The sequence below is a fragment of the Lepidochelys kempii genome, chromosome 1, assembly GCF_965140285.1.
Source record: "Lepidochelys kempii isolate rLepKem1 chromosome 1, rLepKem1.hap1, whole genome shotgun sequence".
NCBI lineage: Eukaryota > Metazoa > Chordata > Testudines > Cheloniidae > Lepidochelys > Lepidochelys kempii.
In genome coordinates this window covers 141915952-141932962 of record NC_136380.1, presented here as the reverse complement: position 1 = coordinate 141932962, position 17011 = coordinate 141915952, and positions in this window count along the sequence as shown.

Here is a 17011-nt window from a genome sequence, read left to right as displayed (position 1 = left end):
ACTAATCTAATCGCCTTTTATGATGAGATTACTGGTTCTGTGGATGAAGGGAAAGCAGTGGATGTATTGTTTCTTGACTTTAGCAAAGCTTTTGACACGGTCTCCCACAGTATTCTTGTCAGCAAGTTAAGGAAGTATGGGCTGGATGAATGCACTATAAGGTGGGTAGAAAGCTGGCTAGACTATCGGGCTCAACGGGTAGTGATCAATGGCTCCTTGTCTAGTTGGCAGCCGGTATCAAGTGGAGTGCCCCAAGGGTCGGTCCTGGGGCCGGTTTTGTTCAATATCTTCATAAATGATCTGGAGGATGGTGTGGATTGCACTCTCAGCAAATTTGCGGATGATACTAAACTGGGAGGAGTGGTAGACACGCTGGAGGGGAGGGATAGGATACAGAAGGACCTAGACAAATTGGAGGATTGGGCCAAAAGAAATCTGATGAGGTTCAATAAGGATAAGTGCAGGGTCCTGCACTTAGGACGGAAGAACCCAATGCACAGCTACAGACTAGGGACCGAATGGCTAGGCAGCAGTTCTGCGGAAAAGGACCTAGGGGTGACAGTGGACAAGAAGCTGGATATGAGTCAGTAGTGTGCCCTTGTTGCCAAGAAGGCCAATGGCATTTTGGGATGTATAAGTAGGGGCATAGCGAGCAGATCGAGGGACGTGATCGTTCCCCTCTATTCGACATTGGTGAGGCCTCATCTGGAGTAGTGTGTCCAGTTTTGGGCCCCACACTACAAGAAGGATGTGGATAAATTGGAGAGAGTCCAGCGAAGGGCAACAAAAATGATTAGGGGTCTGGAACACATGAGTTATGAGGAGAGGTTGAGGGAGCTGGGATTGTTTAGCCTGCAGAAGAGAAGAATGAGGGGGGATTTGATAGCTGCTTTCAACTACCTGAAAGGGGGTTCCAAAGAGGATGGCTCTAGACTGTTCTCAATGGTAGCAGATGACAGAACAAGGAGTAATGGTCTCAAGTTGCAGTGGGGGAGGTTTAGATTGGATATTAGGAAAAACTTTTTCACTAAGAGGGTGGTGAAACACTGGAATGCATTACCTAGGGAGGTGGTAGAATCTCCTTCCTTAGAGGTTTTTAAGGTCAGGCTTGACAAAGCCCTGGCTGGGATGATTTAACTGGGAATTGGTCCTGCTTCGAGCAGGGGGTTGGACTAGATGACCTTCTGGGGTCCCTTCCAACCCTGATATTCTATGATTCTATGATATTACCAGGTTAGACTCTTGCAACGCCTTACATTTTCCCTGAGCACTAGGTGATGCTGTCTTTCACTACCTTCAGCCTCACCCCTACAATCCTCTCCAAAGAATACTTATTGTAAAGAACACCAGAAGCCATTGACTGAATGCAGGGCCTTCTACATTTGTTCTACATTTTTGTCAGGTTTGTAAGATCCCAATTTGATTCAGAATCTAAGAGCGTTCTGTAATTTTCTATATCTATAATTTTGTATATCACTAGGTCCTTATCTTGTGAACAGAAATAGGGATTGCTTTTCTTGAATTGTAAATTGAGTGTTTACAGCAACACTGCCATCAGAACATTTTGAAAGCATACTTTGTCTTTGGGTTTTAGTGTTGTATACTTTAGTTTTGTAGCGCAAAGTAACTGCAGTAGGAGCAGCACCAGCAAATGCAGACTTCAGTTACATATTTCTCTTGACAATCTTGCAGCACAGCTGCTGCTGGCTATCAGACATAATACCCACAGAATCAGAGACTGAGGAATAAAATTAAATTGCCCACTTTGTACAAGGAATTGCACTAATACCTGATATACATAGATGTAAGGTGCTTGGGGTAGGAACCAGGCCTTTCTGCGTATTTGTACAGCTCCTAGTACTATACAGACTTGATTCTGAGTGAGGTCTTTGAGCGCTTTTGATCTACAAACAGATAACAACAATACAGTAGTTCGTAGAAATGTAAAACTGAGCTTCCAACCATTTGTGGTCATTAAAAATCTCATAGCATTTTTAATAATAAAGCATTAGAATATAATTAGTGTAATCATAGAAGTATTATTATTATTGATTTGTATTAGTGTTCCCTCTAGAAGACCTAGTCACTGACCAGGATTCCACTGTGGTAGGTGCTGAACAGACACATGACAAAAAGACAGTCTCTGCCCCAGGGGCTTACAGTCTAACTACCAGACAAGAGACAACAAATAGATACAGACATATGGGGGAGTAGAAGCACTATGACCAGTAGATAGTATTGGTCAGCATGATAGGCAGTGGTCTCTTCACACGAGCAGCCTCACCATAATCAACTGCTTTGTAGGCATCATGGAAAAGAAGGGTTTTTGAGAAGGAATCTGACAGTGGATAATGAGTTTTGTGGATGTTTACAAGGAGTGCCTCGCAAGTGTCTAAGGTTGCATGGGAGAAGCATGAAGGTGTTCATTTGAAAATTTCGCAATCGCGCAGTTAATAAGAGGTGCTGTTAGCCTGAATATCCTGGCCTAACTGCAATTCAGGTAATTACCTGTACCTACCTTAATTTCCCCTCTGATTTTAACAGAATATAGTATTCCTCACATCCAACCCTATAATGTTGTGGGATACTAAATAGGGCTGTCAAACTATAAAAAAAATTAATCATGATTAATTGTGTGATTAATCACGCTGTTAAACAATAATAGAATACAATTTATTTAAATATTTTGGATGTTTTCTACATTTCAAATATATTGATTTCAATTCAACACAGAATACAAAGTGCACAGTGCTTACTTTATATTTATTTTTCATTACAAATATTTGCACAGTTAAAAAAAGAAATAGTATTTTTCAATTCACTTAATACATGTACTAAAGTTCAATCTCTTTATCATGAAAGTTGAACTTACAAATGTAGAATTATGCAAAAAGTAATTGCATTAAAAATAATACAATGTCAAACTTTAAAGCCTACAAATCCACTCAGGCCTACTTCTTGTTCAGCTAATTGCTCAGACAAACAAGTTTGTCTACATGTACAGGCGATAATAATGCCCACTTCTTTACAGTGTCACCTGAAAGTGAGAACAGGTGTTCACATGGCACTGTTGTAGTCAGTTTTGCAAGATATTTACGTGCCAGATGCGCTAAAGATTTATATGTCCCTTCATGCATCAACCACCATTCCAGAGGAATTGTCCTCCCTGTGTCCTTTTAAGGACAGATTTTATATGTCACACACATATTGGCTAGCATGATGCTGTATTACGGGGTGGACAAACTTTTTGGCCCAAGGGCCACATCTGGGTATGGAAATTGTTCGGCGGGCTATGAATGCTCATAAAATTGGGGGCTGGGGTATGGGAAGGGGTCAGGGCTCCAGCTTGGGGTACAGGCTCTGGGGTGAGGCTGGAGAGGAGAGGTTGGGGGTGAAGGAGGGTGCTCCAGGCTGGGACCAAGGGGTTTGAGGGTAGGAGGGGGATCAGGGCTGGGGCAGGGGTTGGGGCATGGGAGGGGGTCAGGATGCAGACTCCGGGTGGCGCTTGCCTCAAGCAGCGGCATGTCCCCCATCCAGCTCCTACACAGAGGCACGGCCAGGCAGCTCTGTGCGCTGCCCCGTCCACAGGCACCGCTCCTCCAGTTCCCATTGTCCATGGTTCCTGGCACTTGGGAGCTGTGGGAGCAGCGCTGCGGTGGGGGCAGTGTGCAGAGCCCCCTGGATGCCCCTACACGTAGGAGCCTTAGGGGGGACATGCTGCTGCTTTCAGGAACCACGCGGAGTGGGGCAAGCCCCTGACCCCACTCCCCGGTGGGAGTCTGAGGGCTGGATTAAAACGTCTGGAGGGCTGGATGCAGCCCCCGGGCCGTACTTTGCCCACCCCTGCTGTATTACCTATTGGGAATTAACAGCTGTGGTCATTAGGCCAGCAAAGGCCAGGAACAGGCATAAGGCCTTCCAAGGGATGAGGAAACATTTCCACAGGCAGCATTTATTCCTCCTCTTCTACGAGTGTGGATCATGCTCCCCTCAGTACTGCCCTGCAGCTATATGCTGGTGTAAAGGGAGGAAAGTAGAGCCGTGACCACAGCTTATTGCCCAGACATGACCCCCAGGAGCACTGAGCAGGACCAGCTTTGAAGTCAATGCAGTTTCTTCAGATCTGCATCACTAGTTCACATACGGTGTAATACACAGAACTAGCCTTGTTGAGTAAATGCAGAATTATTTTAACGATGTTGAAACTGTCCTTCCTCTTCTACTCCTCCCTACCGTCTTGTTAAGCTGTTTGTCAAGTCAGGTCCAAAACGAGTCGGTAAGCTCCTCAAAGCATGGAGCTTGCCTGTATGGGAAGGCATCTCGCATTCTCGTGAAATAATAAATAGTGAGTGTGGAGAAGTGGACAATGTATTATTTTTATGACTGTTGTGCATACCTCTGTGTTTGTTTACAATGGGCTACTTGCTATGCCATTAGATCAAATAGGGCTGTTGGGGGAAACAAGCAGGGAAGTTAACCTAGATAAGCAGCATCTCAACAAACCTAATGACCTAGATAAGCAGCATCTCAACAAACAAAAAAACCAAGATAATAGCAATAAATGGGCAATATCTTGGCCCCAACCTTGGTGACACAGATGTTTTACGAAAGTTGTGAACCTGAAGACCAAGAGGCACTGATCACTTAAAAGATCCTCCCACAAGAAAAGGTGGGGAGAATTGTCAACTGCTGCAGGCTGCCACAGAGTCAGTGGTCTGCAGTAAGTGGTTCATGACATGGTTACCAAGAGAATGGGGGAACCAAGCTAAGTCATGCGTACTTACGGACTTGAGGGACGTGCCAAGCATAGGTCTCTTTGTTGCTTTAATTCCATTCCTTGGAGTGCTGTGCACCTTTTGGCAAAATAAATCAAAATAAAAGAGCTGCTTCTGTGTGACTGAACATTGCTATTGTCCATTGTCTTCACCTGAAGAGGAAATTCTTGCAGATGCCAAGCAAATTGGGCCTGTTAGGTATCACAGTTGGCAACCAGCAGATGTGGCCCAGAGACCCAGTCAGACAGCAGTTGGATTGCGAGGTCCCATTTCAAAGAGAAGTAGAGTCAGGGGCGTCCACTTGAAAAGGGTGCTCTTGGGGGACTGGAAAAGGGACTCCGAAGAAATAGCTTAGCCAGGGACCATGACAGTAAGAATAGTCCAGATTGTGAGCATCCTTTTTTTTACGTCAATATAAATACAATTGTGTGCGCACTTGCACATCCACACACGATGGCCTTCACTCATGGGTAGTAGGGGTTGGGGATCTACTGGAGTTGCCCCCAATCCTCTGTGGTATGGTAGGTACTGATTTATTCATCCATTGTAGAGCAAGGACATTTTAGCCAAACAGGTCATAGCTAATATGATCTTACGTTCTAGCTCTGCCCTTAAACATCTGAAAGAGAGTCAGCAATAAAGTCAAACTGGGACACATTTTTCTGTCTCAGTCATATATTGGCCAGAAATTGACTATCTTTTCTGTTTTTTAAATAGCATATGATAGGAATGACTGGGCTCTTTCCCACAATTAAAGTCTTAGAATGGGGTGAACCTTCTGTGTAATATTATACTAGTATGATGAAATGAAATTCCTACATACTATGAAGCACTGGAATTTGATACTGTTATAAGTGTTACACATTGCACTAAAACAAGAAAGGTTTGAAAAAAAAGCAAACCATGCTCTTTTGAAAGCAGTGAATAGCTGTTCACAGTAAAATCATCTCCATGACCAAAATTCTGTCCTACATGCTGGAGGGGGAACTCTGGTTAAGTCAGTATAAGAATTCTTTGGAGGAGTCAGTATCAAACTTCCCCTTGGGGCTGCAGGGGTTCACATGCTGGAATAGCAGCTCTTCCACCCATGCCTTATGTCATCCACTTTACACCCAGACATCCAGCTCCACATGACCATGGCTGGAGTGAGCAGGATGCGGGGACAAGGCTGTTCAACAGGAGTCTGTCTTCCCCCGGAGCAGAGGTTCTTTGTGAGAGGAATAGGTGGGAAACTTCTCTTGTGTACCTCTCTCTTTGTTCACTTGTGCAGGCATCAGCCAGAGAATACCCCATAAAAAGCATGAACTTTCTAACAGAGGAAACAGATGGTCCAGAGGTTAGAGTGCCAGCTTGGGACTTTAAAAACCTGGTTAATTTCCCTGCTCTGCCACGGTTCATTTCCCTGTTCTGTGCGACTGGGCAAATCACTTAGTCCCTCTATGCCTCAGTTCCCTATCTGCTGAATTGGGACAATAGCACTTTCTTACCTCACAAGAATTGTTGAGGGAATAAATACATGGTGAGGTGCTCAGTTCAGATACAACAGTAATAGAAGCCATATAAGTACCTAAGATAGACACATCCATGTAGGAAACGTCATTAAAATACTAGCTCACTCTGTCAAGACATTTTGAATGCCTCTGCTAGCAGGACTTACAGGACTAGGCCACTGCAGTGAAGGAGGCAAAATGAGCCTTTTATTCTGCCACAATCAACACAGAAGAATCTCAGTCAGCACAGATATTTTGCATAGTGAACTAGCTAATTAACCCAGACACTAGACAGTATAAAACTAAGTGAGCGAGAGACAGTGAGAGAGATAGGTATATATAGTCATTTGTGAAACTTAAAAAAAAATACTGGCTTCTAGATACCTGAGCAAATGGCAGATAAAATAGAATAAACTCTTCAAAGTTTTGACTGGGATGTGATGTGCCTTAAATGTCCATTCATGATTGGAATGACAAAATCGTAGAAGAACCTTGCAGAATGACCTACAAGTGATATAATACAGTAGAAGATCCTCTTGACCTGTTTGGCAGTAGGATATAATGGAACATCTATGTTACTATGGTGTTTTATGGAATTCATATAGAAAGTCCATTGAGAAAATTACACCCCTTACCTAGAAAATTCATATCTACCAATTTTCTGGACTGAAAATAGAAGACAAATCTGAGAGAAACACTTTATAAAGATTGCAGTTACATATACAATTTTCCCTACCGACACAGCATTGCATGACTGAAATCGAGAACAATTTCTGGAGTCAACATCAACATAAATATCCAGCATTCCCCCTGATCCTAAACTCCTTATTCTTCATGCATGTTAACTATTGTTTCCAAGTTTGTCCATCTGACATTTCCACCAATTAAAACCAATAACTGTCACTGGAAGGGTGAGAGAAAGTAATGGAGGCGAAGCTGAAGCTGAAGCTGCACTGTAAGACACATTGTAGCAAGCATTGCCAAACAAATTTGATACTCAGCAAGAACTCCTACAACAGAGACAAGTACACTCAGTTCAGAATCGAAGTGCCAGATTATCGTCTGGGTTAGGACAGGCTTTTGCCATCTTAAAGCTGGCTGAGTCAGCCAGGGCAGGATCACTCTTGTGCAGGGAGGTTCTTGGTTGGTGCAAAGCTGGCATAGTGGTTTCTATGCTACTCTCCTCCCTGCAACCAGCACAGGGGGGCATAGCCAGGGCATGTCTTTATCCCAGCAATTTCCAGCTGATATAATGGCTCCTGGCAACAGAGCTGGCCTTGACCAATTTTAACTTGTCCCTGAAGACTGGCCTAATGCATCGCAGCTCCAGGATCACAGGTGGACAAACGCAGCTTAAAGCCACCACTGTGCACCTCCCTCTCTTGTTCCCTTCCCTCATTTATGATATCCAGCTCTGACAGAGCCATAAAGAGGGGCCCAGAAATAGTTATTAAAATTGCATGGCAATCCTGCAAACTTTCCACAGTATCATGTGTTTGCTTTTAATTCTTGTGGTGGTGGCAACATCACTCTAATGTAATCAATTCTTGAAGGAGAGTGACTGAGGAGCTGAAGCATTCTGTGTCAGATTGGGCCCGTGGGTGGAGGGCACAAGAAGTGTCCTTTTGTACAGCCTACACAGCCACTGTCCATAGCTGAACCTCAATGGTGCTTTAGGACAAGGCTAGTAATCGGTACTAACTAATAGTGTTAACTCTCCCAAAAGGGGAGGGAAGAGGGTAGAGCCATAGTCCCACTGTTCTGCACCAGTCCAGCCACAAAGGAGAGCACCCCCTGAAAGGGTGGCACAGTGACGATGCTCCCACTGTGCAACTGACAGCTCCGAGAAAGGAATGATGATTCCTGGAATTTCTGCTAGTGAAGTGAATTCCCACAGTGCCCGCCCCCATGTAAGTCTTTGGCTTAATGCCACAATTTAGCTGTTTTTGACTAATCTGTTATCAAAACAAGTTCTTAATTTAAACACTTTTGAATACAGTGTACTCCCCCGATCCTGAACTCTGTTATAGTGAAACTCCACATGTAGGTCTAACTTAAAAGTGAGGAAATATATTCAAAAATTTCCCCACTAGTTCTAAACCAATGGGAGTCCTAGTGTAGTAAAGACTCTGGAGGCTAGCACCATTTATACCACCATTTTGAAATGACTCACCTTTTCACGGGTGGTCAAAATGGTTTCAGCTGCTGGAGATTTGTCTACACTAGAACTTCCACTATCTTAGAACCTGTAGAATGTGGGGGTAAAAATTCATCCAGCATAGATTTGGCCATAGTAACCTGGACTAAAAGTCCCATATTTCTTCACTGTATTTTAATGGATTTTGCCACTATAAAAAGAGTGATATTTCACCAAAAAGGAGACAATCTCCTTCTAGTCTAATTGCGACCAACTGTGTCAAAACCTCTTGGAATCCAACACTCATCACTTCTCAGTTCCCCTTTCTCTCTGCTTTGAGTAAGCAGGGGAGAAGAACAATTGACACTGTCCCATATGAAGAGGGGAATGGATGAATTTGTATCTGTCCTGCTCCAGCTGCTCCATGCTGGGGGTGAAAACATGGAATTTTCAGCACACACTGCTCTCCCACAACTGCCAGTGGCCTGTCACTTGTTTTGGGAGAAAAACATTTTTCCCCTAGAAGGCCCTCCCCGCATATAGTGCGATTCCATACATAATGAAGATTTTGGGGGTTAAAAAAGTATTTCACTGAAAGAGGATTACATTCTCTCATTATGTGTCATCTTTTGATATGATTCAGGCATTATGCTTAACTTACTTGTGACATTTCAGATGTGTTTGAAAAGAGCTGAAAAGAAAAGAAGACAAATACTATGAAAAACAGAAAGAGAAATTGTTCACATCTTTTTACCAAGCTGATTAGTGGCATTGTGGCATTAATTTAAAAATGCTAAATAAAATTAAATCAAATAATTATATCTTCATATCATTGTACACACTTATTCCACTTCCGTTGATGCATTAATATGGGAAAAATTTAAACCAGCTCTAATTAAACAGCTCTAATTCTATCTTCAAAGGGATTTTTTTGTGTGAGCATAAGCATCTACTTGAGTGGATTGCATTGCATGATCAGGGCCTAAAATGGTGAAGATTCAGATGGACACCATAGTCTCATTACATAAGATGTTCTATTAGATTCTGAATTGTGATGTAATATGACATCAGAACAATTATCTCTCATTTTACAGACCTCATTTGGTAGAGTTGGCAACCTTTGCTAAGATAAGACACACACCAGAAGGGCACTTTCTTTCTCCTGGATGCAGATGTCAGAGCTTGGTGTCCAGGTTCTGTAACCAGCGGATAATCTCTATATCTAAGTAGGCCAGGCATTATAAACAGGCCTGCAGATGTCAGATTAGGCACTCTTCCCCATATGCGTTATTGTCTGCAGTGATGACGCACAGTCACAGTATGGGGATTAAACCACATCAAGCCAGTTCATAACTGAGGCACCTCTGGATAAACCAGAAAGCAGTTGTTTAGCCTGGTCCAAAATCTGCAATCTGCACTCTGCAAAATCTGCAATCTGCAATCAAGTAGACAGGCAGGCAGATACAGCCAGGACCGGCTCCAGGCACCAGTGAAGGAAACAGGTGCCTGGGGTGGCCAATAGAAAGGAGCGAAGGGGCTGCACATCCGGGTCTTTGGCAGCAATTTGGCGGCAGCTCAACCAGGCTTTTTTTTGTTGTTTTTTTTCCCTTCGCCGCTTTGGGTGGCAAAAAAGCTGGAGCCGGCCATGGGTGCAGCTATGGACTCCTCAGTTTACTTAGTGTGCTAGACTCTCCCACCAATGCTTCCACTCTGTAAGGATGTAATTTTCAGCTTCCTGATGGTGCTTATCATCCATACAATGTAAAGGGCCAGTAGTGCTCTTGTCCAAGAATGTGTGAGCTGCCATAGCAAAGGGTGTCAAGAGTTCAGCCGTGGTGTCACATCCTGGATCACAAGAGTGGGATTCCTTGACTGAATATGAGCAGACCTTCAAGTTAGTACTGTGTGATGTCTTCTGTCTGAAAAATGGAGCATCAATCAATTGGAGATTTAATTGGTCAGTTTCATCTGTTTCAACTCTCCAGGCATTAGTAGTAATGGAATCTCATCAAAGGTCTGACAGAGACACATACAGACAGGAGGTTGGTATATAATTCAAGAAGCAATTAATAATACTGGTGGCCAAATGCAACTCTGTGTGGACAATGAATGTGGTGGCTGCACCCTCAGACTACAGAAAAGTATCATCTGGAGCAAACACCAGGGCTAATACAGATGTATGAAGTACCAAAGGGTCTGCTCTCCAGGAGGTTCCTGACAATGTTCATATCAAGGCAACATGGGAGAGATTTTCATTTTCATGTGTTCCAGATGAGGTATGGTATGTCAGGCAATGGTCAAGCTTTATGCTCAAATGTGTGACAACTGGATGGAATGGCAGTAGCTGACCTTGGACACAGATCAAGATAGGTTGATTGGCAAGATGGAAAGTAGTTGCTACTGTTTTGGTTTCACTGAGAATTAGTCTCCATTATGGGGAGTAAGTGGTCAAAGTATCCATGTCTTGGCTGAGATTCCCTTCAATTCTGTGGAAATCATTTCCAGGGTCAGCAATATAGATGTAATCAGAATTCACTCCAAATACTCCTTGGCCTGTGTTTCATGAAGGTCATATGTGTATATACTGAATGAAATGGGAGCCAAAACTGACCCTTGTGGAAGGCCACTGCAGAGATATTTAAAGCAATTGATTTTCTCCCCAGCTTCCAGAATGAAGCTTTGGTTGCTAATTATTTCTTGAATGAACCACACCATCAGCCTACAAAGAATAATTTTCATCAGCTTGGTAGTCAGCTCAACATGCCACACCATGTCATAAGCAGCTGTCAGAGCTGTATGGACTGCACCAATTTTCTTTCCTGACCCAGATATGTTCTATGTCTTGAAACTAAGAGTATCTGATCAATTTGGGTGAAATATGCTGAAGGTCCCATGTACTAAAATAGGCTTGGAATTTCTAAACATTATAGATGACAATTTCCTAACTCAAAAAGTGTTGCAGTCAACATAGGGGAATTCTATCTGAGACCTTGTCCTACCATATAAAGAGACACTGATCACAGAACTAAAAGTTAATGGTAGCTTAGGTACAAGTGATCATGATGAGGGCTCCGTGTCTGTCATGGAGGTCATGGAAGTCACAGATTCATGACTCCCTGTGACCTCCGTGACTTCTGCAGTAGCCAGCGTGGCTGACCCCAGGGCTGCCCAAGCAGCTGGCCCTGGGGACAGCTGCTCAGGCAGCCATGGGGACAGCCCCACAGCCAGCTGCACCAGCTACTGCTCTGGTGGCCCCAGACTGCTGGCCCTGGGGACTGCCCAAGCAACGGCCAATGCGGCTGACCCCGGGGACTGCCTGAGCAGCGGTCCCAGGGACGACAGGACCAGCCGCAGCTCAATGGCTCTCGGCAGTGGTCCCGGGGTGGCCAGACTAGCTGCTGGCCCCCTGGGGCTTCCCCCCCGGCAGATGGTGCTGTGGGCCCCTAGGGCTCTCCAAGATTCAATCAGGGATATTTATAGTACAATTGAATCAGGGGTATTTTTAGTAAAAGTCATGGACAGGCTGTGATTTTGCCTGTGACCTGTCATGACTTTTACTAAAAATACCCTTGATTAAATTGTAGCCTTAATCATGACTTGATCACATGTATAATGCTCAAGCAGCATGAAGTCCAGACCAGTAATATATATATGTACTTGGTGCTTTAATAGGGCCAATTTCACAAAGCTGAAAACAATTATGAGTCAAATCAGCTGGGAGGAAGAATTTAATCAGAAAAATGTGAATGATAATTGGGAATCATTTAAGAACACCCTACTAGAGGTCGGAAAGTGAGAAACAAGGCTATGCTAGATAAAAAAAACAACCTGTTTTAGAGGGGCAGCAGTAAAAAATAATATATAAAACAAATGGAAGAAAGGGGAAGCTGATAGTAATGAATATAAATCAGAAGTTAGGAATTGTAGAAAATTAATTAGTGACCCGGGGAAATCTATGGCCAGCTGAGTTAAGGACAATAAAAAGGATTTTTAAAAATGTCTTTGGAACCAAAAGAATCCTGACAATGGTACTGGTCCATTAGTACATGGACATGTTAGAATTATCAATAATTATGCAGAAAAAGCAGAAGGGTACAATAAGTATATCTGATCTATATTTGGGGGAAAACAGATGATGCTGACGTATCTTATGGTGATAACTCTTTCCATTCCACTAGTATTTAGAAAGGATAAATGGGTTATAAATGACAGTTCTCAAAATTAACTGTAAATGGGGAATTCAGTAGGTTCCTTGGGTCCCATGGGCTCTTGATTAGTTTCATTATCCTAGTAAAGATCTCTCACTGATGTCCTTTTCCCTGATTTCAGCATCTTACAGGCTGATACTCATTTGATTCATCAAGCTAGCACACCTTTGCTGGCTTTTAACATTGTTGAAACACATAATATAAACCAACTTTTATTTCAGAGGTTCATATTCTTGAGATTGTTAAATTTGCATTACACAGTAATACTCAAGGAAGCTGTTTTGCATATCTTGATAGAGTAAATTAATGATAGAAAGAATAACAAAAATTCTCAAATTTGTTATCGTCTATGGTCCGGCAAATGATTACTCTAATGTAAGAAAAGTCTCCAAGCCAACATTATGGTCATTTCCACAAACAGAAAGTGTTGCTTTCCAAAACTTGGCCGTTTCACACATCAGGCTTCTAGGACTTTTCAGGGTGCATTCAACTCTGTACTATTCACAATGTAGTGCTGAGGTTTAATGTCACAATTTAGCCCTTTTCAGTTTCTTAAACTGCCATAAGACCACTTTTTAATTGAAACATACTTAAAGTGAAACTCAACAAGCATTCCTCCAGCAGGTGTGAACAGAATAGTCATAAATGGTTTCTTAAACCATCGAACAAGTATCAGTTGGGAAAACTTGTTTTATGTTGCCAAAAGAGATTCCTACCAAACTGACAGCTTTAGTTTATTATTTACAAAATGTGTCGCAATATGATTTCTACTCCATTTTTCATGTACTGCTATGTTTGTTTTACTTATCTTTTCCTTCCGCAGTATTGCATTTTTGCCCCAAGGTGAGTTGTATCAAAACATTCTCTGTGGTAATTACATTGCTGATGTTTAAATGTTGCTCTGCAAGTCTACATAGTGAAGACAAAGATATTTGTACAAAAGAGGAAAAGTAAAAACAGTGGAGTGAATTGCTTGTTTCTCTCCAGCCAGGGATCTTTGTATATCAGTATCAATACTGCTATATTCTACAACTCAGTTATTTGCTGTCTCTATAGAACTGAACTGATTCTTCCAGTATACAAAGACACATACACATTCACTCTTTCACACGCAGAGAATCATGATAACCTTCACAGAAATTCCTACATCTCACAACAGTGATATAAATTAACTTTATACTGCACATGTGGATGTCACCAAACTCCTTTGACACAAATGACTCCATTGTTTCCATAGTAACTAGGGCACTTCACACAGGCAAGGTGGGAGGAGATCTATACAACTGAAAAAGGCAAGAAACCCCAAAGCCTCAAGACATATATTCAACATTAAAAAAAAAAAGCTAGTGGTGTGAGGTAACACACAGGTTGGGATGCCCAGATTGCTATATTGCTATATCATTCATTACTGTAGATGTACTGTATCCTCCACAATACTTTCCTTGCTGACAATAAGTTTCATGGGTGAAATTCTCTGTTGTGCAGAAGTTCCAGCACAAGGCCCAGTTGACCATTTAAGATACATTTCACCCTTTATAAGAACAGTAATTTATGATTTGCTACTAATAAGAGCAGAAAATCCCTTTGTTTATCAGGAGTTGTAGATCCCACTGGATCCTTTTATCATGGCTTTTATACAAAGAAATGGAAGAAGCAAAACAGCCACATTTTTCTCTTCAAATTCACAGCTAGCTTGCCCTGGTTTTCATACCTTGATCTTGGTGTAACCATTGCACTGAATGGTTCAGGTTTTCTAACTCAGCTCTGCTAACTCCTGTAGTAGTGAATCTAGCAGATCTGCTATGTTTGGTGCTTAATGCTGTGTCGGCTGCTGTGTTTAAACCTGTTTTTGTTTCCTGGCAGATTCTGGCTGGCTGCTATGTCACCAGGGAAGTATGGTGGAAGCTTCAAGTCTGAAATATTTTTACATTGTATGAGAGTGATTACTTCTCTGCTTTGCTACAAGGCTGTCTGTTCCTTGGCAACAGTTTGCTTATTGTTTCAGCTTCAGGTTCAGCTGAATCAGCGCTAAGCAAATTGCTGGTACTCTCCTTAGTATTTGCATCCCTTGTAAAAATGATCAGCTACAAGTCTAAAAGGGCTACTGCATCAAAACCAGAGAAACATTGAACAATGAAAGATTGTATTTATTTATTTTTTTCGAGGGCTTGGGAACAGTTTAGTCTTGCATGGCTCATCATCAAAATGGTTTACCAGCACTGCCTGAGGTCTGAGACCAGGACAAGATAGACGTTGCTATAAATGTTTTTTTTCAGTAATTTTCCTTTCCCAGTCTCTTGGTCCTTCTCTCTCTGATTGTTGCATGACTCAGGTTACTTTAAATGGTCTGTTTCCCTTTGAATTGCTTTTTGTTTGCCCTCCTCTTTGCTAGTGGCTAAATTCATAATACCTTACCACTATTGTAGAGAATGTCATGGCTGCTACCACACCCTGCTGTTGTGGGGGTGTTGAGCCAGTAACCGGAACAATTGTGAGGAATCTGCATCTCTGTGGAGACTTGAACCAAGAACAGAGGCTCTCGTAGCTGTGGCACTAACAAAGGATCTCCATTTTTCTGAAATAAGTAACACTTATAGCGTCATTCCAGGTCTTCAGCCATGAAGGGTGAGTGTGTGACATCATTTTACAAGTGATATCTCTTAGAACAGTACGTGTGAGCTGTTTATGGAAAGAAAAAATAATTAAATGCAAGATTATGAGATGACAGAAGATCTCAGGGGTCTGGTGGTGAACTACAGAAACTTCCATCACTTAGTCATCAATTGAAAATTAGCCCAGGTTTGTTATGGCCTCAAATCATTACCATCTGTCAGTTGTTCAGCTGTCTGTGTGAAATGAGTTGGCAGGGGTGCTGTTCAGTTCTTAGCGGGCACATGTACTTGTCACAAAAATCAGTACCACAACTGCTGCCCTTTGTTGGCAGTCTCAGCAGAGATGCCTAGGAGTGAACTGGTACGCAGACTGAATGACTCGCTCATCTCTAGAAGTGGTCGTTCCAGGTCAGGACTAGAATGCATTGGTGAGGTTGTAACAAAGAACGGTGAAGAGATTTGAAAGCTAATTAAGCTAGCCACTTAGGTGTTGTCCATAAATTGCGTAAGGTAGTAGGAGATGGGTGGTTCTTAATTGCGTGTGTTTGTTTGAGTGTTACAAGGGGTGGGTGGGTCTTGAAAATCACCAAAAAATGTGTTACCTCATTTATGACAGCCCCTTTGACCCAAAGCCTAAAAGGTATTTAGGTGCCTAACTCCTAATCAGTGGGAGTTAGGAAACTCAATACCTTGGAATATCTGGGCCTTAGGGCCTGTTTCTCACCAAGGTCCTTTTACAACGTTTTGGCAGTGTAAAGGAGCCTCAAAATGGATGTTAATGTAATTTACACCCACTTACCTTCTACACTGCCAGATTGGTATAATGGGGCCTTAGGCCTTTACTTTCTCAGTTCATTTACCTCAAAGATATCCTTGTTAACCATGTTACCATCTCCAATGTTTAGGGCTACCCAAGACTGCATTGTGGTTAATACATGGCTCCTCATATCAGTTTGTATAAGAAACTTTGCACAGATTTATCTCACCATCACCATTCACCACAGGTGCTTCATGTATCATAACATGAAGGTTTCAGAGTAACAGCCGTGTTAGTCTGCATCTGATGAAGTGAGCTGTAGCTCACGAAAGCTCATGCTCAAATAAATTGGTTAGTCTCTAAGGTGCCACAAGTACTCCTTTTCTTTTTGCATAACATGAAGCTAGTTTTTAAAAAAAACAGGGCCCTTTAAGATGAAATCACAAAAAGTAATGCCTAATGGAACCATGTCAGTGATGTCATCCAGAAAAGGGTCAACGGACAAAAGGAAGTAGAAGATAGAAGTGAAATACCAGGCCCAGATTTACAGACAGGACTGATAATTTTAGGTACCTACATTTTCTATTGTCCAGTTTGAGATGCTTTAAAAGGACCTAATTTTCAGAAAGTGCTGAGCAACTGCCCTTTGCAAATCAGGTCCCTTTAATGCATATCAAACTGAACACTCAAAATCACTAATCAGTTTTGAAATGTCTTGCAGCTAGTCTCCAAGGAGGATGTTGCTGGTGGCACTTTTCTATTGCACTCCCTCCTGGCTACTGCATGCAATTCTATTAATATTGCTGTCAAATCAAAGGACAGGCATTCCCCACTCTCTTGGATTACTAGGTATTCATGGCAGGGACTGTGTCTTCATATATGCATAGAAAGTGCATAGCACATGGTGGATGCTCTCACAATCCAAACAAAAATAATCAGATGCTTACAGAACAGTGGTCAAGGGCAAAAAACAGAGTAAAATGGCAGGCCTAACTGCTGGAGTAACCAGAATGTCTTTTGAAAGTGCATCTG